The following is a 12,833-nucleotide window of genomic DNA, read 5'->3' as shown; positions in this document are numbered from 1 at the left end:
TGTATAAGACACCTGGACAGTCTGAAGTTAAAACATTCTCAGCAGTGGGGCAATTATGCTTCTCTCCTTCCCAAAGATAATGGAAGCTAAATTACATTTTTATATGACAAATTGTGGGTATCTTCTGAATTCATCTTCTGTCAGAGCTGTGTTGTCTTCTTGCCACACCAAGAAGCTCTGCAAAGTCAGGGCACAATTAGTTCTTAATCAGTTTCCCAAGCTGCCAGCTTAGATTCTCTTCTGCTTTCCCTCCTCAGATCACTTCATTACTGCCCAACGTGATGCATTCCCTTGTTCATATTCTCTTCAGTATATAGAAGCTGTGTTCTCACCCTTTAAAATGCCCTTTAAAAAAAAAAGCTTGAAAATAAAAAATAGGATCACTCCTCAAACCAAAACACTCATGTAAGCATCAGAGCTCACAGTTTAATTTCCTCCTCAGATGTGATATCCAGCCAAGGAGAATCATCTAGCTGAATGAAACCCCTATGAATAAGATTATCTGAGGAATCCTGCTAATGACCAGAGGGTGCTAAAGAAAGGAACAACACAGTAACGATTAACAAGTTATTGAAGAGCTTTACCAGAACACACACAGATGGCACACAGACAGTCAAACACTACACATACATTTTCATGACATTTTGGAAGCAGCACATTTGGATTTGAATACGCCAAGCTGTTACTCAGAGCAGCTTACTTGCCATGACAGAGCTCTACCCCATTCATTTTCGTATTTAAACACATCTGCAGCACACATCTTTGAGCATGCTTGTAGTAAAACTATTAACATGGATTTGCTATGTTGCTGTGATTAGTTTTCCTCTCAATTTTCAGTCTGGAGTCAGCCTGGAAGCAGCCAAAGGAAGAACAGTAGCCCACACACTTAAAGGAACAGATACCTTCAGAACCTTTTCTTACTCCTGGATCACAAAAAGCAGTAATTCAAGTGGCCCTCAGATGCTTTGCCAATTTGTCAATGTTTTTTTTCTTATGAACTCCAAACCCACATGTGTTCTGTATCCACTACAGAGGCTGAAGAGGAGCATCTTTGCCATTCTTGTTCTCACAAACCAATGCAACAGATGCCCAGTTCCCATTTTAAAGCAGATCTAAACACCCTTTGGCAGTTTTCCAGTCAGCTGTCAACTACTGCAGCTGAATCCTTTTCCCTGGCACTAACACAGTGGTCAGAAAGCCACAGGACCCACGCAAACATGGGATACTGAAATGTTCTTACAAAGTGAAAGCCATTCAGCATTTCTTGTTGATGCTCATGGGGTTTGTTTGGGCTTTTTGTTTGTTTTAAACAGGGAACTGGTAGAGAAGTGTGCAGTCACTGAGCCAATCACTATTGCCCATCTGAAGATAACAACCAACCCTGGAGATGCTGACCCCCAGGCTGCTGCTATAAACCCCAGGTTACCCTGAGGCTAACAGCAGCGTTACGCCACAAAACACACATTTGTTATTGATATGCTTCTAACAGTTCCTTTAATATTAAATTAAATACCCTTATGTGAAGTTTGTTCACATAGTAAATAGGGGAAGCAAAATGATCTCCTGTGGACACAAACTACTACAAGTGTTGGCCTTAAGCAACCTCGTCTCAATTTCTGTTCACTCTTCAGGACGAAGGATCCAGAGAGTCAAGGGCACTAGAAAGCAGATCATCTCAGCAATAATTACACTTGACATTCAAATTACAGCCCAGAATAATTTCATTTAAGCTTTCACAATGTAACAGGAAATAAATACATCAATAAACATCACAGAAGAATGACAGGCTGACATGACAGCACTGTCAAGTTCCTTGGATTCCTACACTTAAGACTCATGAATGGAGGAAAGGGAAGCTAAAAAAAACAAAGCTAAAACCCACTTGCTAAACTCAATTGCCTCTTAAAACTAATGGATTGAAGGAGGCACTGCAGCATCACATGAAAGCTATGCTACATTTCAGAATTAACAGAGAATAACTGCCACATTCCCTTGGAAAGTGTTTTCAAGGGGCTGGATGTTGACCCAGAGTACCTCAAGGGATCAGCTTCTGTGAAAGGTTTTTTGTTAACTTTTCCTCCCCTTTTTAGTAATAAAAAAGTTTCTTTAGTTGCCTGAGATGCACAGACGCTCTGAAGTCCTATACTCAGTGTTTCTGAAGTTCTATACTCAGTGTTTCAGTAGAATCTTCACCCAATCCTTTTTCATGTCCAAGTTCAAGAAGATTTTCTCTTTGGTATTAATTGTCATTTTGACAGTGAAGCCAAAGGAGACTGCTAACTGGAGAACAACACTAGATCTGTTAAAGAGATTTGCTTTCAAAGGCAATGCCAGCCACTAAAAAACAGAACAAGAACACTTATTTCTTCTCTGGATGACCCCTATCTCCCACACACCAACTGGGCACTCACACCACCCAGCTCACTCTGTTCAGCCTCAGTTCCTTCTATTATTGGTCAGAGGACGCACTGACCCGATCTGCTCTTTCCAGCTGTAACACTGCGTGGACTTTGAAATAGAGCAGACATTCCAGACCTCTGTGGGCTCCTTAGCTCATGGGCAGCACATGAATACAGAGCTCCTCCTGACTTGAGCTGCACAGACAGCTCTGAGAAGCTGCCAAAACCCACAGGAGACGGAGCGTCTCCCAGCAGAGCATGGGCAGAAACTCACCAATGCACACTGCTGCCTTCCAGAAGTTCCAAGAGAAAACCTTTAGGGCTGCCATCCCATTTTGCCCTCATCTGGCTTTTCTAAATTAGAGATCAGAACTGCCTTTGTCACACAAAGTCTCATTATAAGGCAAAGAGCTTCTCTCTCATTGGACTACCAAGGTAGCCCAGAGCCTCCATGCATGCTGGTCACACTTCATTCTCAATCCTTTGTGCTACAAAGAAGTCTTTTGACAGACAGTTCTAACACAAAACAGGATTTTTATTTTTATTTTTTTTATTTCTTTCCTATCCAGCCTGGATCCCTAATGCTTTCTTTGGCAAAGACGAGGACGAGCAGATGCTCAGTTGAGAGAAGTTCATGACAAATATTACATACTGGTTTCCTATGCTGTACAATACAGAAATTAAAATGAAAGCCAATGAAGAAGGTGGCACAGATTTGATGACTAATTTTGCAACATAAGCAAACACACTGCTGAAGAAACAAGGCAACTTAGCCAAGTAGAAAGCGTCACAGAACCATGTAACTCAGCAGTACAGATTCCCTTGAGCCGAGGAATTTGTTTCTCTAGCCTACTGATTTTTATCTCACTAACCAGTCAAAGCTGAGCATTAAATACTGGTAGAAATATTGGGTATCCTCAGAGCCAGGGAAGTCTAAGTATCTGAAGATAAGAGGAAACCTGGAGAAACAAAGAATGCTCTGAAAGAATCATCCAATTCATCAATTTCTCCACTAGATTAATAAGTTTGAATGTGTACAACATCTTGGCTGGATGACAGCTATGGAGAGACTGCAAAGACCCACAGTAGAACATCACACAACTCAAGCTGCTTAAAGAGGACTCCAGAGTGTGAAAGACAGAATAATGGGACAAAAATGAACTAAGGGAATTAAGCAGAAGTTTCCTTCAGATATCACACAGCTGAACTTCAGGATGGAAAGGTAGAAGAGGGGTGTGGGTTGTAGCACAATGAAAGGATCAGGGTCATTTGTAAACTCTGTATCTAGATCCAGGTTGCAGTTTTCACCCTGGTGATCATAAACAGATTCTTCTACAACCATTTCCCAGCACAAAGGGTGGAACTGCTAACTGGAAACAGCAGCCTCCCCCATGCTTTTCATTAACACTGAACACAACCATGGAAAACATCACCCTGAACAATCACACACCAGGAGTAGAGTTGCTGATTTTCTCCATCCTGCCTCCCACTTTCCCAAAAGGCTTCCTAAACCCTAAATTACTTGGCATGGTCAAAACACCAAGCCCTGAAATTTCTTCCCACACAACAGGTCCATTGGTAATCCTGCCCAGGTAGATTGGTGGGTTCTTTTTGAGTACAAAAGCTGACACAATTACTAGCAAGCCATTAAGCACAATCTCCACTAATCCACTAAATTCTTGCTCTTTAGTAGAGCAGCATTTATGCTCTGAAAACTCAGGATGAGGTTACAGCAAGCCCCAATTCTATTCCCACTTCACCAGAATGACAGAGCTAACAGTAAGGTAGATAAGAATTACAAAACAGTTGTGCACATGTCAAGGCATGACTGTGAAAGCATCCCATTTTCTAATATTTTTAATTGAAGTTCACTACATGTTTTTTCTATAGTTCACTATAGGGATAGTGAATGATTCCAGGGGAATCCATAATCTTGTGAGAAAGAACCCAGCTCTGGACACCCTAATGGGAAGCTAAAAGGAGCTGCAAGTGATGTAGAAGCAATACCTGGAAGTATCGACAAAAAGAGAATTCAAGTAATTTCTATAATCTTACCTTTCAACTAATTCCTCCTCTCTCTACGCTAGTTTCCTCACACATAGCATAGAGAAAGTGTAAAAGCACTGAGGCTCACAGGCTAGAAAGAAGCACCAGGACAAAACATCAACACTAAAAATCAACAGAGCAAGTCTAACAGAGCTCTCATTTCTCCCCCTAGAATGCATGTTTGCAGGGCAAACTCACAACACTGCATTGTCTTTTAACATAGCAGGCAAATTCAGCACCAAGACTGGAAGTGTGAGGAATGGTGTGCCAACAAGACATACTGAAGAAGAGGTTTAAGGTGGATATCAAGAAGAATTTCATCCCAGAAAGAGAGGTCAGGTATTGGAATTGGCTGCCAAGGGAGATGGTGTCACTATCCTTAGAGGTACTTTGGGGACATTTGGATGTGGCACTTAAGACATTATTTGGAGGTGGATGCGTAGTGTTTGCTAACAGTTGATTTCATTTTGTGAGTATCGAATGCTGTAATTCTAAAACTGAGCAAAGGAAGGAAAGATGGGGGTCAAGTAAAAAACACACCTTTGGCTAGGTTTCTCATCCTGTTTACTGGTAAGCACTTGATTTACTCAAGTCTCAGCACAGGAGGAGGGAACGTGCAGGAAGTTTTCCTTGCTTTGATGCATGTCTGGATGCGAATATTTCACATCTCTTTTGAACTGCATCAGAAGATTTCAGACTTCCAAGCAACTGAGGGCTAAAGCCTGTTTGCTCCCCTGCTCACAGCAATATTTACTTGGCATAGAATCCTATTTTTAAGATCATAGACACCCTGTGCACCACCTCATCACATCACTGACTCCACAGTGCTTAGCAGGTGGAGATAAACTCAAGCTGGAGCTGATGCCTAGTTTAGGTGCTTATCAGCTCAAAACAAACAAACAAAGCTTATCTGCCCTGTCAAAGCTCTACCACAAACACACTGCTGTCCTTTTAAGCCCCATAGTCACTGTTTCTTGCATATAAAAAACCATAGGCATTTAAATTACTGTTCCAAGGAACTCAAGACAGAACAAGTCTCTCCCATCCACCTTCCTCCAGCTCCTGTTCTAGTTCAAACTCCTTGTCTTTGTAGCACCCACAAATACCCTGCAAGTATTCCCAAGTGAAAAGATCATGAATATTTGTAAGGGAAAAAAAAAAACCCACCTTAACCCAGCAGCGCCCTCTCCTAGGACCCAACTCAGCCAACTAATAAGACATTAGCTGGACTTGCTGTGGTTTTCCTCTCAAATCTCCAGCACAGAGCCACTCCTCAATCAATCATTTCAGTTACCTAAGTGTATTTTCACCCCCTTACCCTGATACAGAGTTGGTGAGCTGTGTAAGGAAAGAGTAACAGAGATCCAGGAGTGAGATTTTATTATCCAATAACCTAATACACATGTGAGCACACAAGTAACATTTATTACTTACCTGAGACCCCTGCAGACTTTCTGCATGGGAGATGCTGAAAGGAAAGCTCATATTCACAGAAAGGGGACATGTGGCTATACTGCAGTCACCAGGCCTGCTAGCTAGGCACAGTTACTGTAAGTGACCTAGTTAGAAATGGAAATGTATGCAAGAAAGCTGCAGAAATCTCACACTGAATCAGCACTGCAGCCTACACCAGCACAAGAATTGGTTTCACTTCTCCACCCAGCTGTGCTCTGTCTTACCACAAGCTAAGATCTCTCTAAACAGCAGTTTCTCTTTCTGAGCCACCTGGTTGGTTCAATTTGTGACGAGCAAGGCACGTGGGAAGACATCTTCCCTCTCTGTGCATGCTCTGTTCCACATTTTATACAGTTAGCCTGAAAACCAGGCCTGTCAGATCAGGTAAACTGTTCCTCTTGGGATGTGTTCCCTCTTTGCTGAAGGGGCCAGAAGGGCAGCAAGGTTCCACAGCTCGCAGGGCTTTGCCCTTTCCACTGTGTCATGTGTCACAATGATGAGCGTGGCACCACAGGGGGAGAGGACAGCTTGTTCTTTTACATTAACTTCTTTCAGATCACACCAGGGCTGAACACAGTCATAATGATCTCAGAAGAGCATTTTCAATCCCTCTTCATTCCAACACAGTACAGACAGGAGACAATGAGACCTACACGATCCATTTGTCTCACATGGAAAAGGTGCATTTATAGCATAGCAAAGTCCACCCAGCCTCAGCAACAAGCAGGGCTACCTCTTCCTTTTGAGTTTAAGGCAAACCTTCCAGCCAGAAGCAGTAGTGGCACTGCAAGCTGTCTGAAAACATTCCAAGCTCAGGTGCACAACATGGGACATCTTCAAGGCAGTCCCTGATCACACTATCACAAGCAGAAGTGGTGACCTGAGAATTATATCTTGCACTCTGGAACAGAGAGATGAACTCTAATGCTAGCCAGGAAGTGATTAAAGCTAGCTTATTAACTACCCAAGATGTTCAACTGGCTCTTGTTACAACTACAGAATTTCTCCATCCTGTATTTAGCATTACAACACCCTCTAGGATATATCACACTTGCTTTGCCTGCTGGAAGTCGAGGACCAGCAAGGCTAATACAATCCACAGTATTTAGACATTCATATCAGCATACTACTACAATGGCTGACCTCAAGTGACGTGCTTAGTCACTCCAGAAGTCAGCAATAAAGCAGTGACAGAGCTCAAACCTCCAGGAATCCTATGCTAACTCTTTAAACCAGCCAATTGTTTCCTCTTTCAATGAGGCTTACAATGCAGATCCCACTGTTTCCAGGAGAACAGCAGGCTGGGCCATAGCTGTCATGCAAAGAGCTGGACTGCAGACTACAGGACTATTATATCAGGATCATCATCAATTTCACTCAATTTTAAGATAAGAAACACTGTGAAATCAGCATATACACCAAGTTATGACTGCATGCAGGACCCAGGTTGGTCTGCTTACTGACTTCCATCATATAAAGAAGAAATTCAGGATTTAGCTTCAACTTTACCCTGCATCTGCTCCCCCAGTCAAGACTTACCAGAGTACAGAAAGAGTTCAAATACTGCATTTCATTTTGGTAGGAACTCACTGCAGTGTGCAACACTGCTCTGAAACCTGAGACATTTCTGTTTCCAGTGTCATTTATCAGTAAACTCATGTTTATGTTGTGCATGAAGCAGTTTGAGACAGATGTGAAGTGGTGTAATGAGCTTTTGTATGTATTGGGATGGGAGGATGATAAAGACAGCCCACAAGTTCATGGGAAGGCAGCATGCATGACCTGAAGGTATATGAAACAGGAGGCATTCTGGCTCTGTAACACAGAAGAACAGTTGTTAAACATAATGCACAAGCATGCCAGATAAATGCATGTTGTCAAGAACAGCATTACAAACAGTCAACAAATGTACTTTAATCCAAAGGAAAAAAAAACATGCCATGAAAACTCATGCATAGGATTACATTCCTCAGGTCAGCTAGGATTAAGTTTAGTTTCTCCTGCTTTCCTACAGAACCTTTTCCTGCTGCTGTTTTCCCTCACAACCCAATCCCAAATGAGATTAAGATTCTTCCTTAAGCAAGAATCCAGAATTCCAGTACCTCTATCACATGGTATCTATCAGATTTGGCTGGATTTGGCAGATTTGACAAGGGAAAAGCTTGGCTTTAGAAGCCTTTTCATAAAAATACATAAACTAGCAGAATAGGAATACAGCTTCCTGTAGTTTCCAGTTTAAGACATGTTTACAGATTTTAAAAGATGAGCAACAGGTACTTTGAAAATACTAAGGAGCAATGTTGAACAAGTTGTGGAATTCATTGATGCTCACTTCCAACTCAGCCATGTTACCATCTAGTAACAGCACAGTACTTCAGACAACGGTCAGCACTACGAATCCTTTGCCTTTTGTAAGTGAAGCCTTTCAGGAAGTGCAGCCAAATGCACACTAGGAGTATTGACTATGAGGGGTTGCACTTCACATGCAGCCAAGATTGCCTTCAGGGAATGACGTGGTCACCTCCAAGATTCAGAATTCAAGATGGAAATTAATTGGAATAATGCATTCTCTGCCCTTTGGCAGCAAGCACAGTCCTTCCATAAATAGCAGTTAGCTGCAGAAGTCACTTGCTAGTTAGCATCCCATGGTGAGCATTACAGCTGGTACTGATCATCTAGGTCACAAACTACATTCCTGCAACAGTTCTTTAGTAGAATTCTTTCTTCTTCATTAAATTCAAGCAAAACAAAGACTAAACCAAACAACTATAAGGCATGGTTTGATGTTTGAAGTCTGTATATTCAGCCCCCAAAGGTTTAAGAGATTTTTCTTCAAGGTTGTTCTCCACTGGAAAACACCTAGAAAAGAAGGGAATGCCTCCTAGACCTTAAGTCAAACCTCAGCCTGCTTTTGAGTTTGACATTTCAATCAATTGTGATGGGTTATGAAGTTTGTAACTTCTGCATTCACCCAACCCACAGGGCTGGTGCTATTCACATAACCACACAGGGCTGACGTTTCTGAAGTGTCCTCTGCTTCTCCTCCACTTGAAAAGATTGGTCTAATATTGAGATAGCCACAAGCAGCTACCAACAGAGATGAACATTTTCACCATTTAAGGCCTAATATCTGCTTCTGAGAAAGGCATAAGTCTTACAAGCTGAGTGTATTCACTCAATAAGCAGCACGGTCCAAATCTTTGCTTAGTTCTACTCATGCCCCCAGCCAAGGATTTGGGCATCTGCTCATTTACTGCTCTAAATAACACCTGCTGTCATACATGTGTATAAAAATGAATTACACAGGATAAACACAACTTTGTTTCAGTTCATTCTAAGAGCTATCAGTGAAGGCTGATCCTTTCCTGGAAGAGCTTTTCTCAAAATGAGAGGGCTGGACTAACCTGCTGCATCCAGCAAGCTGCAAACTCACATTCAGCACACTGCTTCTCGGGCAAACACCTCAATGTGCAGACTAAGAATACATGCTTAAAAGCTTTTAGGGTATAAATAAACTAAGTGAGGAAATGAGAGGGGAAATAATATCTACAGAAATAAGAAGCATCAGAACAGAGAGTGGAGAGCTTGGTTTTAAAATTGAAGCACTATCTGCAGGAGTGTTTTGCAATATCCAGGAGGTCCAGAAAAATACCGTGTTGCTAAATATACTGTGTGAAAATATCATCCTTCCTGTGCAATGGGACACCACTTCCATTCTTATGTGGTGTTCAGTATTTTAAGACTGGGACTCCCAGAGATGCATCTCAGCCAGTTAAATCTCATAAAAAAATTAAATGAAAAGTAAGCAAATTTCTTATCCCTCCGAACATGAGCTGATCTCCCCCATCACAGCTTTTTCAACAGTCCATGTTAATAGCTTTACTATTGCTCCATTGCTCCAAGGAAGAAACACACCAAACAAAATGACACAAGATCCCCTCCTGGACACCTCCAGAGGAGAGAGATCCTCAAACCTCTATTATTATTTCCCCCACACACACATGCTAAACCATTAGCAATGAACCTGCTTCCCACAGACCATCACAACCCAGTACTGCCAGTGACTCCCAGCATCACCTGAGCCACACGGGGACAAGAGTAAGGCAACAGGAGCACGGCTCTTACCTGGCTCTGCTCAGAGGGCGCCCATTCATCAGCCGGCAGCCTCGCTGTGCTGGAGCCCGACGCGTCCGTGTGAGCAGACGATCCCCACGGAAGGGCAGGATGGGGGCTGGGGAGGAGGGGACCCTTCGCTGTGGAGGTGTGAGGTCAGTGACAGGCAGCCGGCAGAGCCGGGAGCTGCTCCGTGCCTCCCCTCGTGCTGTAGCCCATCTCTCGCTGCCAAGTATACGCTGCTCGCACAGGAGCGGTGTGCCTCGTTAACCCTCCTCTGGCTGCAGGGTAGGAAGCAGGAATGCCTCTCTGAAGGGATCTTCCTTCCCCTCTGCTTTCCGATCCATGCTCGGCGCTGCTCCTCTCCCAGATCAAGTGGGATTTTGCAACACGATCTTAAAGAGATTTAAAGGCACGACGATAAAGAGGCTGCAAAGCCAGCAGCATCCCCCTCACAAACAACAGCTAAACAGCTGCAGATGGGGAAACTACAAAGAAAACCTGGCATCAGCATAATAAAGGTTTGTTGCGCCATGAGGGTGTCTAAACAAGTTTAATCCCTCATTGTTACCTGGTTTGAATCATACTACAAAGGGACCTGAATGTTTGTACTTCCTCCACTCACAGATGGATTTAGAGATGCTCAGATTTCATGTATGTTTCCCAGTCACCTGCAGCACACCTACAGTTCTTTGGGAGAGTAAGTATTTGTTTCCAGAATCTGAAAGGTTAGAGTGCAAGGATTACATACCTGACATACACAAGACACAGATACTGATCTAGACCAGGTTAATGGGTAATCAGGTTTGTTCTAGCATAGGATCACCTCTGATTAGAGGTATCACTCAACCACCACAAGAAATAACACTCATAGCACGGATATACAATTCTCTTTTCCAATCACATTTCTTGCTTTTGCACATCATTTTAATTCGATGACTACAGACAAATTTCCCTTCCATAAAAACATGCCCCAGGGATTTGGGCACCAAAGTTCTCATCAACTGCAATCAAGTCAAAATCTATGGTGCAGCTTGAAACTCTCACATGTCTGCATCTTTTCACCACAGTCCACTACAGCACCCAATACACGAGCTCCAGTTCCATCAGAAATGCTCTGTCCTATCCTGACAAGTCTCCAGGGACAGACTGACTTGTTTGATCTGCATCAAAGAAAGCCAGTGAACTGTTTTTAGTAGGTCAACATAGCCCACCATAATCAAAGAGGAAAAAGAAAGGATAAGAGTAGCAAATATTCCCTTCGAACCATAATGCAAATAGACCATGGTCAGAGAATTGATGTGTAGCTTCCAGCACATGAAAGACCACAGATTATCAAAACCCACAACATCAACCCAGTGAACTCCTCAACTCATAACCCAGTTCAGAGCTCTGAGCTCCCACACCATTTGCTCTCAAAGCAACCCCCCAGCTTCCTACCACCATTTTAAATCAACCATTGGCAAACCCCAGTGTTTGCTCGTTAACACCTGAGAGCACACAGCTGTCAGCAATCCCATTTCACATGATGTGGGCAGACTGCAGCCAGATGGCAAGCAGTGTTCTTGGGAACTATTTTACCTGGGATAAACAAGTAGAGCAGCAGCCAAAGCTGCAGCCAGGGACCAGAAGTTTGCCTACACTGCAGTACAGATAACCCAGGTTATCTTGGATAGCAGACAATCCAAGCAGAGAGCAGCACACCCCACGCTGCACAGCCAGACTTCTTGGCTCATATACACAGCAGCAGACATACAGCAAAAGTGTAAAACAGTTCTCTTAGTTCCTTCAAGCAGAAGGGACAGTTTTTCCCCATGCCCAGTATAAGATCCCTCTTCTCATCTAGAGGGCACAGCTTATATGATCTGATCTGATGTAGAGTAGCAGCATTATGACATGCTATGGCACATCACTTCTGATTACTGATTGTTGGGTTGCACAAATACTTATATACAAGATAGCAGCTGGCTACCAAGTTACACAGCCACCTCCCAACAACTTTAACCACTTTTCTAGAACAAAAATAAAGTTTTGCTCATAGAACAGCTTGACTACACCTCCTTGGTCTTCAAATCCAGCCTGCTACATTACCCCATCTGCTTGTATTCCCATACAGTGTCCAAATGGGAGGTATTTTCCTGACCTTTTACATTAAATATGTTAATTAAATGGAACCATACTCCAGTGGTAAAGCTCTACCCTCATTCTGATTCTATTTTAGACTCTAGAAAATTGCAGCCTAGGTTACTGTTCACATGTGGGGTCACTCCCTACACAGGGAATATTTTACATGTAACCACTGTAATACTGGGATATTATTTACTGAAGTTGGACTCAATCCTAGCTGATCCCTTGCAACTCTGTACATTGTATGGTTCTATGAAGTATCAATGATCCAAACACAGCCATCCCTGGACCATTAAAGCAAGGAAACTTTGTCTATAACTCCCTATCAGCTGTGCTCAAGCAAACACAGAACCCAAAATCAATGCTCTTCAGCAACAAAACAAGCCTGTGGAAGGCACAGTTCCCCAGTTCCCTCCAACCAGGCAGTTCTGCAGGCTGACAGCACAAAGCCAGCAGTGGAAGCATCCAGACATTCTGCAAACTTAACATTATAATCACTGTTTGGGGTTAGCCTACCTGGATTTGAAGGATTCTGTTCTCAGAAGCCAAAATACAGCTGCTATTCAGATACAGCCATTATTCAAGCAATTTTGTTATGTTGAGGCTATCTTAGTCCCTTGTTTTGAGTGCTCATCTATAAAAAGCAATGCTCACTCCTTCCAGAAGCCTACTACTACTCCACACATCACCCCA

At 42.9% G+C, this 12,833-nt stretch overlaps 1 protein-coding gene across 1 annotated transcript in view; it reads right to left on the bottom strand.

Moving 5' to 3' along the window:
- Positions 1 to 10,040, bottom strand: part of GRAMD1B (GRAM domain containing 1B) — a 110,207-nt gene extending 100,167 nt beyond the window's left edge. The window contains exon 1 of the mRNA XM_052697028.1: positions 10,026 to 10,040. The gene's annotated coding sequence lies outside the window, so the exon portion shown is untranslated. The remainder of the gene's footprint in view (positions 1 to 10,025) is intronic.
- Between the last annotated feature and the right edge of the window lie 2,793 nt (positions 10,041 to 12,833).

This window comes from Tympanuchus pallidicinctus, unplaced genomic scaffold (genome assembly GCF_026119805.1).
Source record: "Tympanuchus pallidicinctus isolate F22 unplaced genomic scaffold, pur_lepc_1.0 scaffold30, whole genome shotgun sequence".
NCBI classification, from domain to species: Eukaryota; Metazoa; Chordata; class Aves; order Galliformes; family Phasianidae; genus Tympanuchus; species Tympanuchus pallidicinctus.
Note: the sequence above shows the minus strand (reverse complement) of the source record. Positions and strands in the feature narration are given on the sequence as shown.